The sequence below is a fragment of the Nelumbo lutea genome, chromosome 1 (genome assembly GCF_056320005.1).
Source record: "Nelumbo lutea isolate HS-2025 chromosome 1, American lotus-T2T, whole genome shotgun sequence".
Taxonomy (NCBI): Eukaryota; Viridiplantae; Streptophyta; class Magnoliopsida; order Proteales; family Nelumbonaceae; genus Nelumbo; species Nelumbo lutea.
This window is the reverse complement of record NC_142684.1, coordinates 208472850-208488203: the sequence shown is the minus strand read 5'-3', so window position 1 is coordinate 208488203 and position 15354 is coordinate 208472850. Positions and strand designations below refer to the sequence as shown.

Genomic DNA, 15354 nt, shown 5'->3' with positions numbered 1-15354 from the left:
AATACATAGCGGGGATGTGTTGTGGGGCGTTGTGGGGCAAAGATGTGATGTTCCCAATATTATCCTATTTTATTTTTTTGAATATTCTGAATTTAGTCATCCTATTTTGTTTTTTTTAATTAGATATTAGTGGTGAAAACTCAATTGTGAAAGTGCTTTATGGAAGTTGTTTTTGAAAAATACTCCATAAAAGCACTTTCTAAATTGTGCCTTAAAAGTGCTTTTCGGAAGGAATTTGTGAAACTGGTCTTTAAAAGTGTTTTTTGCAAATAATTTGTGAAAATTGCTCACTAAAAGCTCTTTCTGGAAGTATTTTTTGAAAATTGATCCTTAAAAGTACTTTCTTGAAGTAATTTGTGAAAACTACTACCTAAAAGCACTTTCCAGAAGTATTTTGCGAAAATTGATTTTTTAAAATGCTTTTTTGGAAGTAACTACTCCTTAGAAGCACTTTCTGGAAGTATTTTGTGAAAACTAATCCTTAAAAGTGCTTTCTAGATGTAATTTGTGAAAACTGCACTATAAAAGCACTTTCTGAAAGTATTTTGTGAAAACCACGCCTTCAAAGTGCTTTCTAGAAGTAATTTGCAAAAAATGCTCCTTAAAAGCACTTTCTGGAAGTACTTTGTGAAAAATAATCCTTGAAAATGCTTTCTAGGACTAGTAGGGGTGTCAACAGTATTCGAAAATCCAATTTCAAATTCGATATTCGACACAATCTAATCGAATTCGGACAAATCAAATATCTAATCGATCGAATTCAAATATCCTATTCATACCGAATAGTTAATCAGATTCGAATTCAGATATGACCTTATTCGATTCGATAAATATCCGAATTTGATTGATTATTTAATTCTTATATATAATATAAAAATATATTGTATAATTTATATATATAATTAAGTTATATAAATAATTTATATATTTATATACTTTATATCAATAAAATATTTATTTATATATTTATTAATTATCTAAAACAATTAATTAATTGAATTCGAATTGAATCGAATATTCGAATATCTAATCAAATTCAAATTTAGATATTAATTTTCGATATCTGTTGGAAATCGAATTTTATTCGGATATTGCTTGATCCGATTCAAATTCAACCCGTTTACACCCGTATCTGGAAATACTTTAGTGAAAATTGATCATTGAAAATGCTTTTTGGAAGTATTTATTATTATTATTATTATCCATGTAGCACTCCATGTGTGAGCACACGTGGACTCTCATGTGTCATATAGTGATGTGATTTTTCATTTAAATATATATTATAATGATTGGGAAAACATTGCTTATAAATATGTGGAGTGAAGGCTAAAAGTGTTATTTAAGTCAATATAAGCATTTGTGAGAAAATGAGGTCATCAAACATCCCCACCCCAATAAATGCTTAAAAAACACAATAAAGTGGTTGACAAGAGTAGGTCACCAAACAATCAAGCCCTGAAGCACTTCAAAAAAGCACTTGTGCAACAAAGTACTACGATATCCAAAGGCGGAAGCCTTTCTCTTATATCAGAACCAGGTTTCGATCCTGGGACCTGTGGGTTATGGGCCCACCACGCTTCCGCTGCGCCACTCTGATTTGTTGTATATGTGGCCTTAATTTCTCCTAAAAGGTTTGAAGCACCGTTGTTCGCGGTATACAATCTGCTACCTATCGATGTTTCTACATCTTTACCCACAACATATGATAATTGCGCATTGGGAATATCTCCTTTATCATGTTCTTGGGAGATGTTTACGAATACATGGTGGTGATGTTCTTTGGGTACAACTTGTGGGCAGCAGGTCCTGAGTCATCCTGATACATCCATCACACTCAAATTCAAATTGCAATAAAATATCAAATAATATTAACAAATAAAATAAAAATAATCAAAATATTATATAATATTCAATAAAACGAATTGCAAATGGCTTTGATGTTTGTATATCGTGAATAAAATATGTTGGCAATAAATTTTGTGAAATTTAAAACAATGACTTTAGTAAAAGCACAACATTCAGGCCAACCTTACTAATTTCAAGTATATATAACACCTACATTTAAATTGGATTATATCTAAAGATTTACATGCGATCCAATTATTAACCAATTGAACCCGGACTACCCTTAAATAGGATCAAATTTGAATTCGAATTCAGATGAATGGGTGCAATTTGCAGCCCTTTTATACCTAGATGCTTGTTGCATTTTGCTTCCTATAATGATTTTATAATTTGACTGAACTTTGCAAATTTTGAATTTCAATAATTGTAACTGAAATCAAATGATCATGATATGGCCTCTAGGAATTTACTCTCTACTCAACCATTAAGGCAGCATTTGGAAACAATGCAAATGAAATATAAATCATGATTCAGGGTAAATTTGTACTTTGGTTCACTTTTGCCTGTGTTTGGCAATATTACATTTGCACATTGACAAATGATAGAAAATACATTTCCCAATGCATATTTATATTGATAATAAGATGTAAAAATACACCACTAAAAAAAGTAAATTTGCATTCAAATGAGATTTTGATAAAAAATACATGCTTTATTGGAATTCATATTTGCGTCCACTTGATAAAAAAGTCTATTTAATAAAATGGTAAATTTGTCAGTGCAAAACTAACCCAACTTTACAATTTATATAAACCATTTTATACTCTACGTATTTACATTCACACTTATTTGCATCGCTTCCAAACGCAGCAAGATAGGTAAAATTTGCAATTATGAAATCTCATCCAATTATTTTAGATTCAGATAATTCATATTGACACTAGCAAATCTGATTCTGATTTTGAAAACTGCATCCATTTTATAATTGGATTAGATGTGCATCTTACCCTATATTCAATTATGATTTTGATCTCTTATTTATATAATATATGAACTTGGGTTAAATTTGAAAATTCGTAGGATCCCTTTAGATCCGACAGGATTATGTTATTAATAATAAGATCGGACTTAGATATGGATGCTTCCCATCATGAACTGATCTCTAGTTATAGCTTTAATGACCTCATAGTGGAATTGTTTTTCCATTCACGCGGGTCTGCGATTCAACCAGCAGGTGAAATAGATGCCATAAATTAAATAATGAAAGTATAGAGAATTATTAAAAATATGTAAAAATTATAGAAAAGTATAGACATTAAAAAATAGAATATAGCTCTAATATCATATTAACCATATTAAATGAAAGGTTTAATAAGTGAGAATTATTTGTTATTAGTGATGTGAATGGATAAAATATATAGAGTTGGATGATGGGTTGATTGGCTTAACCGATGAATATGATTGCATAGTCAGGATAAAGGATTCTTACGGTGTGATTGTTCTTGGGATTTTGAGAGGGGGGGAAATCCTATTGACCAAGAAATTCATATTCTTTTTTGCTGATTTATGTGAAGATCAGGGAAATTTTATTTTATTGGGTAAATTAACTTAGTTTTCTAATTGATAAGAACAACATTTTGCCCTAAATATCAATAAAAAATAATATTTTTATAAAATAATCAAAATATGATAGCTTTTTTAGAAAAATATCAAGAAAGGGCAGTGACATTGTTCCTCGTCTTCCTCCTTTGCCTTTGTATTCATGCGAGTACATTGGATTCCAAGAGGTGAGGCTTGGAGACGAGGGCGGATAAGAGAAGGAAGAGGAAGAGGAAGACAAGGGTTTTGCACACTGAAATGGGCAAATACTCATCTTCTTCCGTTTTGAACACCGATATGGGAAGATAAGAGAAGGAAGAGGAATGAAAGGAACAATGGTTTCGCCCAAGTCATTGGACATTATTCCTCTTCCTTCTCATATCCACCCATGTCAATGCGTAAAATGGAGGAACACTATTCCTCATCTTATCCACCCTTCTCAATGCACAAAACAAAGGAAAATGGAGGAACAATGCATTGTTCCTCATCTCTCCGCCCATGTTAGTGTGCAAAACCCTTGTATTCCTCTTACTTCTCTTATCCACCATCATCTTCGAATCCAATGTATTCGTATGAGTACAGAGGCAGAGGAGGAAGACGTAGAACAATGTCATTGTCCTTTCTTGATATTTTTCAAAAAAAAAATTATCCTATTTTGATTATTTTATAAAAATATTATTTTTATTGATATTTAGGGAAAAATGTTATCCTTATCTGTTAGAAACCCAATTAACTTTTCCATCTTGGGAAAGTGGCCAACACTTGAATGGGACAAAAGTAATCATTATATTATTTACTTGAAAAATAAAAGAACATAGGTAAATGCACAAAAATGCCACAAGGTTAAGTATTTCCTGGGAAACATTTACCTTGCTAAATAACTTACCAAAAAGTGAATAAGGCCTTATTCAAACAAAATTTCTAAGGGAAAGTATTTTGGCTTTGATTTTACATAATTCAATTTCCCAAAAAGCATTATTTTTCATACTTCTGTTATATATAAAACTTTTTCCGCTATCAAGTAATTTAGAATGAAAAAACAACCATTGTATTTTAAAATGATTTTAATTAAAAAAGGGATCTTTGTTAGGCTGATTTTTTTTGGTTTTAAATAATTCAATTTCCCCAAAAGTATTTTTTTCATACTTTTGTTATATTTAAAATAGCTTTTTTCACTATCAATTAAATAATTTTAGAATGAAAAAATAACCATTATTTAAAAGGGTCATTTACTAAAGCACCCCTTATAATTTTATTAATTTACCAAAACCTACCCTATAGTTTGTGTTTTACTAAAACATCACATATAGTTTATAATCAATTTACTTAATCAACCTTCCATTACATAAAAGTGGAAAATGACAGTTTTAATACTAACATCCATTCAAATAAATTTATCAAAAGAAAGTGAAAACAAAAATGTCAATTTTGACTCTAGTAAAACACGGACAAACACTATTTTTTCTATTTGGTCAATTTTGTTTTTATATAAAAAAAGTGTCAGAAATACTTTTGGAATAAAACACTCATGGATCCATACTCTTGAACATTTTCTTTTCAATTTAAGGGTACTTTTGGAATAAACAATCATTGGTCCATGCACTTGAACACTTTCCACTTAATTTAAGTGATCATGTAACTATTTTTATCACACAAAACAAATAACCCTATTTTTTTCTACAGGGGTGTTCTAATAAATAACCCTATTTTAAAATGATTTTTTAAGAATTAATTGGAATGAAAAGAAAGGGTTGAGAGTCTGTCCGACAACCGTGCGATCATCCCAGAGCTACTTGATAGCTGAGAACGATCCTCTACGACCCGTAGAATCTCAAGTCTTGAGATCCCAAGGCAATTAATCACGCTCTGATCGCAGGGTCCAACTTCATTCACCAGACTTTGATTCCTGTCTCCTTAGAACTCAAGGATACAGAGGTACAAGCCTATAGAACAGAGTTGTTCTCTTGGATACTTGGAAGAACTCTTTTGGTTTTGCTGTAGGAACGATGTGGGACAAAGTTCATTCTTACAAAAATTGTCAAAACCGAAATTGGATTGGAGGGTTCCACCTGTATCTGGCTCTATGATGGAGTCAGGATCTTGGGAGACTTTTTGGGCGACATGATGAGACACCATTTTGAATCGGCAAACCAGATTCATAAATTGAAAAAAGCAGATCGATAAAGAGTGGGACCAAGACCAACCACGAGAAACTAACCAATCAATAGGCTGATTCCTTTTTAAGGTTTTTGGGTGGCGATGGATCGACAATAAAAACTTAAAAACCATACAAACAACACATGGTCTCAGATATTTTTTTGGGTGGCGATGGGGTAATTATTTTGTTTTTATTTTTTTAGATAAAATAAAAAACAAAAAAAAATGGTTAACATTATAAAAATCACGGGGAATGGGAATCCCCGTGGGGACAGGGATGGGGATAACCTTGTCCCCGTTAGTAGGGATGGGGATGGTGATTTTTGCATGGACAGGGATGGGGAGAGGCTCCCCATCCCCGCCCTGCCCCGTTGCCATTCCTATATACAATTGCTTTATATTTTTAACTTTTTAAATAATTAATAATTATTTATATTTTATATACTACTTTTAATAATTTTTTTATAATACAAAAATAACAATAATTAATTTCAGTTAGGTTTATTCATCAAATTAATGAAATCGACCAACTCGACATGAGTTGGTCGATTTTCTAGTATTTTATGTCGGTTTTGGTTCAAAAATTTTCTAATTCGACCAAGTTGGATCAGTTTCACGTTGCCATTTGTAAACTAACCAAAATCGAACAATCTAACAATTGATATATATATATATATATATATATATATTTTAAATATAATTTTAATACGAAAAAGTGAGAAAATTCCCATTCTTCTTAGTCTAAAATGTTTTATTTCATTAATCTAATTTATTAAATTTATTTTTTAATAATTGCACTAAAAATTTAAAATTTTAATTTAATTTTTAAGTTTAAATCGTTTGAACCGTCTAACCTTTTTGTGAAAATCGATACAACTTGAGTGAGTCAATTTTAACAAAAGGTCAGTTAGTTTAAGCTGACCAACTCCCCAACCTGATCAGGTCAATTTGGTTGGCCAAATAGCCTACAGCCGGACCGAACCAACTCATGAATACTCATAATTTTAGCTAAACTAATCATCCTATCTTTGATAAATAACAATAATTATTGAAAATTTATAGCAAATATACACAATTATACAAAATATATTGATAATGAAAAAAATACAATAATTACAAAAATACAATAAGTACTAAAAATATATTAACTTAGTCAATAAATACCATAATCTCAAATAATAGTTTAATCTCTAATAAATATTAATTAATCAATAAGTTATAACAAAAATACTATAAATACAATAAGTAAAATAAATTAAATTTAAAAATTTGAATAATAGTAGTTTAATCTCCAATAATTATTGAAAGTATTTTGTTAAATAACAAAACAAAATAAATTTATACATAACCATTGAAAATACGTTTATCACAAAAAACAATAAATAATTACTGAAATACAATAAATATTAATTTTAGTATATAATTATATAATAAATACATATTAATAGTTTAAAATAACTATTAATAAATATTAATTTTTTTGAAAGTTATTTTCTCGAATTATTACTTGATATAAGTGAAATTAGTTATTTACAATATTATGTAAAAATATTAAATTATTAATTTCAATATTATGTTATAATTATTTTTCTACTTTTCAGATTTTGTTTAAATATATTACATAATTTCTTTATTTTAACTATAAAGAAAAAGATGCCCGGAGGAGGAAGCCTTTCTCTCATACCCACGCTTCGGCTGTGCCACTCTGAATTGTTGAATGTATGGCCTGTTGTTCACGGTATCATATCTGCTACCCACTACATGTTCCCACGTCTCTACCAACAAGACATGACAATTGCGCATTGGGAATATCTCCCTTGTCATTTCATGGAAAGGTATTCCCAATACATGGTGGTGGTGCTCCGTGGGTATGGATCTGGGTACAACTGTGGGTAACAGATCCCAAGTCATCTCGATACATCCATCCCACTCAAATTCAAATTGCAATAAAATATCAAATAATATTAACAAATAAAATAAAAATGATCAAAAATATTATATAATATTCAATAAAACGAATTACAAAATGGCTTTAATATTTGTATATCGTGAATAAAATAAGTTGGCAATAAATTTTATGAAATTTAAAATAATGACTATTTAGTAAAAACACAACATTCAAGACCAATTTCACTAATAGATAGAGATAAATTTCAAGTATAAATAAATACGTACATTTAAATTGGATTATATCAAAAGATCCAATTATATATTAACCAATTGAATTTGGACTACCCTTAAATAGGATCAAATTTGATTTCGAATTCAGATGAATGGGTACCATCAATTGTAACTGAAAGCAAATGACGACGATATGGCCTCTATGAATTTACCCTTTACTCAACCATTAAAGGTAGGTAAAGTCTCCAAGTATGAAATCTGATCCAATTATTTTAGATTCAGACAATTCATATTTACAGAAATAAATCTTCATTTTGATTTTGAAAAATTGACCTAACGGATGAATATGATTGCATAGTTAGGATTAAGGAGGGGTATTCATTTTTGGGATTTTGAGAGGGGGGGAAATCTTATTGACTAAGAAACCCATGTTCTTTTTTTTTTTTATTTATGTAAGGACAAAGAAAAATTTATTTTATTGAGTAAATTAACTTTTAAATCTTGGGAAAGCTGCTAACACTTGGATGGGACAAAAATTGTCATTATATTATCTACTTGGAAAATAAAAGAACATATAAATATACAAAAATGCCCCAGGATTAAGTGTTTCCTGGGAAACATTTACTTGAGTAAGTAACTTACTGAAGGGCCTTATTCAAACACAATTTCTAAGGGAAAGTATTTTGGCTTCGATTTTACATAATTCAATTTTCCAAAAAGCATTATTTTTCATGCTTTTGTTATATATAAAGCTTTTTTCGCTATCAAATAATTTAGAATGAAAAAACAACCATTGCTTAAAATGATTTTAATTAAAAAAAATCCTTGTTAGGCTTATTAATTTTTCTATTGGTTTTAGATAGTTCAATTTCCCAAAAAGCATTTTTTCATACTTTTTTATATATAAATTAGCTTTTTTTCACTATCAGTTAAATAATTTTAGAATGAAAAAATAACAATTATTTAAAAGGGCCATTTACTATAACACCCCTTATAGTTTTATTAATTTATCAAAACTTACCCTATAGTTTGTGTTTTACTAAAACATCCCATATAATTTGTAATCAATTTACTTAATCGACCTTTAAGGAAAATGACAGTTTTAGCACTAACATCCATTTAAATAAATTTATCCAAAGAAACTGAAAACAAAAAACCTTCTACACGGGCATGGGTGCTTACCCATCTACACAGGCATGACTCTTCATGGTGTGGTCAGTGCCTCAGTGGGTCTCACGTTCACACTGTTGTGTAATAAGCTGATTTCCTGTAATACCAAAAAACCTTCTGACCTGATAGTTGAGAATTTAAGGTGCATTTGATTTGTAATTGGAGTCAGAATAATCTAGAGACTTCATTGGAGCAGAAAGTTACAAGTAAGGTTTAAAGTATGAGAAACGTAAGGTATATCGGAAAGATAATTTTAAGAGATGTATTAAGATACGCTTTAGATACATTAAAAAATTTAAAAATTCTTTAAAAAATATGAACAATAATAAAAATGAGTTTTATGTAATTATAACTAATTTATTTAAACATAAAAAATCATTCTTTAATGATTGATTTATATGAAGTATTGGGCAATTGAAAAATAATAGAAGTATAGACAGTGATGAAGACTAAAATGGAGAAGATAAAAAAGGGTGTAATCTGTCAGACAACCGTGCGAGGTCCCAAAGCCAATAATCACGATCGCAAGGATACAGAGGTCCCAAAGCCATCATTTTTCAGACAAAGGTCCGAATTCATCCACCAGACTTCGATTCCTGTCTCCTAAGAACTCAAGAATACAGAGGTCGTGAACTTTGTTTGCTTGGACGCTTTGAAGAATTCTTCTAAAAATTTAGTAGCAATCGATGTGGGACAAAGTGCATTTAATAAAAATTTACAAAGTTGGAAGCTTCTGTCATTTACAGCGAAGCCAGGTTCATGAGAATTGCGAAGATGGAGCTCTGGCCTTGTTTCGAACCATTCAATTCAAGGCCTCTGATAGATTCATTCAGTTTATTTGGGTGCTTTAGTTTCATGATTCATGAAACCTACAGAGTTGGGTATAACTATTTTAGGTTGGTCTGCATTTTATGAGTGTTTAGTCTTGGAGAATTCATCAAATCATAATACAAAAAAAAAAAACTTATATACCAGAATTTAATTACTTACTGCATTTAAATTGTCCTCTCCCCCACCCCCCTCGGAAAAAGAAAAAAAAAATCCAGAACAAAATTAAAAGATAAATAAGCAGCTCTGAGACACAACAGGTTACGTTAGGATGTTTAGTTTTGTTGTTTGCTTGAGATGGACAAGGCAATAATCTCAAGCGAGAATGAAGGTTTTGAGAAGAATGAAACTCTGGTTTGAAACGGAGAATGTGAAGGCTTTGTCTTTGATGCAGCAATCAAAGTGATTCTCCGAGTCCAGCCACAGAATTTAAAAAAAATTATACTCGGGAGAGGAAGCCTTTCTCTCAATATCAGAGCCAGGTTTCGATCCTGGGACCTGTGGGTTATGGGCCCACCACGCTTCCGCTGCGCCACTCTGATTTGTTATACATATGGCCTTAATTTCATTTAAAAGGTTTGGACCACCGTTGTTCACGATATAATATCTGCTGCCCACTAGGTTTTCCCACATTTTTATCCACAATACATGTCAATGCGCATTGGAAATATCTCCCTTGTGTGATTCATGGGGAGATGTTCACCTGTGGGTGGTGGTGCTCTGTGGGTACAACTTGTGGGTGGCAGGTCCTGAGTCATCCTGATACATCCATCACACTCAAATTCAAATTGCAATAAAATATCAAATAATATTAACAAATAAAATAAAAATAATCAAAATATTATATAATATTCAATAAAACGAATTACAAATGGCTTTATTATTTGTATATCGTGAATAAAATATGTTCGATATAAATTTTATGAAATTTAAAACAATGACTATGTAGTAAAAACAAAACATTCAGACCAACCTTGCTAATTTCAAGTATATATAAACACCTACATTTGAATTGGATTATATCAAAAGATCTACATGCGATCCAATTATTAACCAATTGAATTTTGACTACCATTAAATAGGATCGAATTCGAATTCAGATGAATGGGTGCCATTTGCAGCCCTTTTATACTTAGATGTTTGTTGCATTTTGCTTCCTATAACGGTTTTATAATTTAATTGAACTTTGCAAATTTTGAATTTCAATAATTGTAACTGAAATTAAATGACCATGATCTGTCCTCTACAAATTTACCCTCTACTCAACCATTAAGGCTGTGTTTGGAAACAATGCAAATGGAGTATAAATCACGTTTCAAGATAAATTTGCACTTTGGTTCATTTTTGCCTGCGTTTGACAATATTACATTTATGCATTGACAAATGATAGAAAATACATTTTCTAATGTATATTTACATTGATAAAAAGATGTAGAAATACACAAATTAAAAAAAGTAAATTTACATTTGAATGATTTTTTGATAAAAAATACATCCTTTATTGGAATTCGTATTTGCATCCATCTGATAAAAAAGTCTATTTGGTAAAATGATAAATTTGTCAGTGCTAAACTAACCCAATTTTACAATTTATATGAACCGCTTTACACTCTACATATTTACATTCACACTTATTTGCATCCTTTCCAAAACACAGTCTAAAGGTAGGTAAAGTCTGCAAGTATAAAATCTGATCCAATTATTTTAGATTCAGATAATTCATATTTACACAAACAAATCTGTTTCTGATTTTGAAAACTGTATCCATTTTATAATTGGATTAGATGTACATCCGACCCAACCCTTTATTCAATTATGATTTTGATCTTATTTATATAATATATGAACTTGGGTTAATAATAAGATCGGACTTAGATATGGATGCTTCCCATTCTGAATTGATCTCTAGTTATAGCTTTAATGACCTCACAGTGGAATTGTTTTTCCATTCAGGCGAGTCTGCGATTCAACCAGCAGGTGAAATAGATGTCATAAATTAAATAATGAAAGTATAGAGAATAATTAAAAATATGTAAAAATTATAGAAAATTATAGACATTAAAAAATAGAAAATGGCTCTAATATCATATTAATAATATTAAATGAAAGGTTTATTAAGTGAGAATTATTTGTTATTAATGATGTGAATGGATAAAATATATAGAGTTGGATGATGGGTTGATTGGCCTAACCGATGAATATGATTGCACAGACAGGATAAAGGATTCTTATGGTGTGTTTGTTTTTGAGATTTTGAGAGGGGAAAATCCTATTGAACAAGAAACTCATATTCTTTTTTAATGATTTATGTGAGGATCAGTGAAAATTTATTTTCTTGGGTAAATTAACTTAGTTTTCTAGTCGATAAAGACAACTTTTTGCCCTAATTATCAATAAAAATAATATTTTTATAAAATAATCAAAATAAAATATCTTTTTTAGGAAAAATATCAAGAAAGGGCAACGACATTGTTCTCATCTTCCTCCTTTGCCTCTGTATACATGCAAGTACATTGGATTCGAAGAGGCGAGGCTTGGAGGAAGACGAGGGCAGATAAGAGAAAGAAGAGGAAGACAAGGGTGCACTGACATGGGAGGATACTCGTCTTCTTTGGTTTTAAGCACTAACATGGGCGGACAAGAGAAGGAAGAGGAATCAAAGGAACAATGGATTCGCCCATGTCAGTGGACACTATTCCTCTTCCTTCTCTTATCTGCCCATGTCAGTGCATAAAAACGGAGGAACACTGTTCCTCGTCTTATTCGCCCTTGTCAGTGCACAAAACGAAGGAAAACGGAGGAACAATGTCCACGGTTCCTCATCTTCTCCGCCCATGTCAATGCGCAAAACCCTTGTCTTCCTCTTCCTTCTCCTATTTGCCCTCGTCTTCCTCCAAGCCTCGCTGTCGTCTTCGAATCCAATGTATTTGTATGAGTACAAAGGCAGAGGAGGAAGATGAGGAACAATGTCATTACTCTTTCTTGATATTTTTCAAAAAAAAAGTATCCTATTTTGGTTATTTAATAAAAATAATATTTTTATTGATATTTAGGGAAAAAAGTTGCTCTTATCTACTAGAAACCCAATTAACTTTCCCATATTGGGAAAGTTGCCAACACTTGAATGGGACAAAAGTGGTCATTATATTAGTTACCTGGAAAATAAAAGAACATGGATAAATGCACAAAAATGCTCTAGGGTTAAGTGTAAATATCTACCTTGGTGCGTAACTTACTGAAACGTGAAGAGGGCCTTATTCAAACACAATTTTTAAGGAAAGTGATGAGGGTGGATTTGGCCCTCCAATGATATTGTGACACATGGCGTCTCGGAACAACTAGGTGACACCCGGAATCACTTAGGCAATAACTTAGCCAAGATGATGGTGTCCCGAACTGGCGACATGGCACAAGCACCGACCTGGCAACCTGGCATAGGCGTCGACCTAGCGACCTGGCACTGGCGTCGACCTGGCGACCAACCTTTATGTCGAACTAGCAACCTCAACCAAAACTCAGGTCAGCTAGAAGCACATCGTCCAAGGCTGACTTGCAACACCTCATCACTGACCGAAGTGACCTCCCTCAAGGGCGTGCCAGCCTGACTGAGGTCCAGGTGGCGACCTGTGAGACATGCTCGCTGAAAAATTCGGCACGCATATCCCAACATTCCCACAATCCTTGGAAGTTGGCCCACGTATCAAACATTTCGGAGGGTGGTCAACGTGCATGGCGGTTCCCTCCAGGAATCTCGAACCACTTAGACGATCTCGTGGAAATCTCGGATACGGTGCATGAAGCCCAAGCTAAACAATGCCTATATAAAGGCACCAACCCTAATGACACGGGGGGGGGGGGGGGGCAAGTAAGCATACTCTAGCTCTCACACTTTATGATTTATTTGCTCACAGTCTACTATGAGAGTACTGGCTTAAGCATCCAAAAGACCTCGCCAGGCTAGCCACCCCGGGTCCTCTGACATTGATTCCTTGTAGGTCTCTAAAGATTTACGAAGCTCAACAATCAATCCAGCTCGCCACCAGTCAGCTCGGCACCTAGTCCACTCCTAGCTCGGCCTGGTCATCTTGGCATCCAAGTCCTCACCCAACAAAATTCTCCACTTCAGCCTTGGAGTCATCGGTCACTTGGAAGCAGACCGAATGTCGAGGTACTTAACACAAAAAAATGATTCATCAATTGGTGTTGTTTGTGGGAAACGCTACAAAAAGCTAAGTTCTCATCCTCCGAAAGGCTAAGTCCTCTTCTTCCAAAAAGCTAAGTTCTCACCTTTTAAAAACTAAAAGCTCTCATTTTCTAGTTTCCATTTCTTATGAACTCAAAGACTATACAGGGAGTTGATGGCCAACAGACTAAGCAGCTCTACCAACTTTATTTCAACTCGGATAAAGCCTTATCAGTCCTCTTCGCGAGGTACCCTCTACAAAGATGAGCTCTTCGTGGCTTCCGCGGGAGTAGGCGGCCAACAGACTGCATGAACGCCCCTGCCAGTTGAGCCTTCCGAGGCTCCCATGCTAGCTGGTGACCTAAAATCAGTAGTGCTGCCCCCGTAGGTCGAGCTCCTAGTAGCTTCTTATAGGATTGGGTAACCAACGTCACTAACGAAGCTGATGCAGCGCATCCGTAGCTCTAAGGCGCGACCTGGCGGCCTGGCCCAGGTGCCGACCTTGTGGCCTGTCACGAGCGCAACCTAGCGGCCTGGCCCAGGCACGACCTGGCAGCCTGGCCCAAGCGCGACCTAGCGGCTTGGCCCAGGCACGACCTGGCGGCCTGGCCCAAGCGCGGCCTGGAGGCCTGGCCCAAGCACGACTTGGTGGCCTAAAACGGGCACCGACCTAGCGACCTGGCCCAGGCGCGAGCTGGCGAGCTGATAAAAGACCAGCTCCACATAAGACTCAGTCGCCTCTTCGGCATGGGCAAAATCACAGATCAAGGAAAGTGGACTACAAGTCACTCCCAGAGCCTAAGGGCTAAAGTTCCGAACTGACAAAGACTTCGGCACCACATAAGTCCCAGTCACCTTTTCGGCATGGGCAAAATCAAAGATTAAGGAGAGTGGACTACGAGTTGCTCCCAAAGCCTAAGGGCTAAGGTGCCGAGCTGATAAAAGACATCGACACCACATAAGTCACAGTCGCCTCCTCAGCATGGGCATACAAGTCCTAGTCGCCTCCTTAGCATGGGCACATAAGACCTAGTCGCCTCTTCGGCATGGGCAAAATCAAGGGTAAGGAGAGTGAGCAATCTACTCCCTTCGCCGAGTTATTTTGGCTCAGGAGTGGAGGGAAAATGATGAGGGCGGATTTGGCCCTCCAATGATATTGTGACACATGGCATCTCGAACAACTAGGTGACACCCGGAACCACTTAGGCAACAACTTAGCCAAGATGATGGTGTCCCGAATTGGCGACCTAGCATAGGCGCCGACTTGGCGACCTGGCACAGGCGCCGACTTGGTGACCTGGCACAAGGCCCGACCTGGCGACTTGGCACAGGCATTGAACTGGCAAACTGGCACAGGCACCGACCTGTCGACCTGGCACAGACGCCGACCCGGCAACCTGGCATAGGCGCCGACCTAGCGACCTGGCACTGACGCCGACCTGGCGACCAAC

General features: G+C 34.3%; 2 non-coding genes and 1 pseudogene across 2 annotated transcripts; all 3 read right to left on the bottom strand.

The window, feature by feature from the left end:
• Positions 1-1525: 1525 nt before the first annotated feature.
• Positions 1526-1597, bottom strand: TRNAM-CAU (transfer RNA methionine (anticodon CAU)). Its single transcript has one exon. It is a non-coding gene; the product is annotated as a tRNA-Met (tRNA).
• Positions 1598-5200: 3603 nt separating this feature from the next.
• On the bottom strand, positions 5201-5404 carry LOC148880678 (small nucleolar RNA U3; annotated as a pseudogene).
• A 4786-nt stretch (positions 5405-10190) lies between these two features.
• Positions 10191-10262, bottom strand: TRNAM-CAU (transfer RNA methionine (anticodon CAU)). The gene has a single exon. It is a non-coding gene; the product is annotated as a tRNA-Met (tRNA).
• Positions 10263-15354: the final 5092 nt, after the last annotated feature.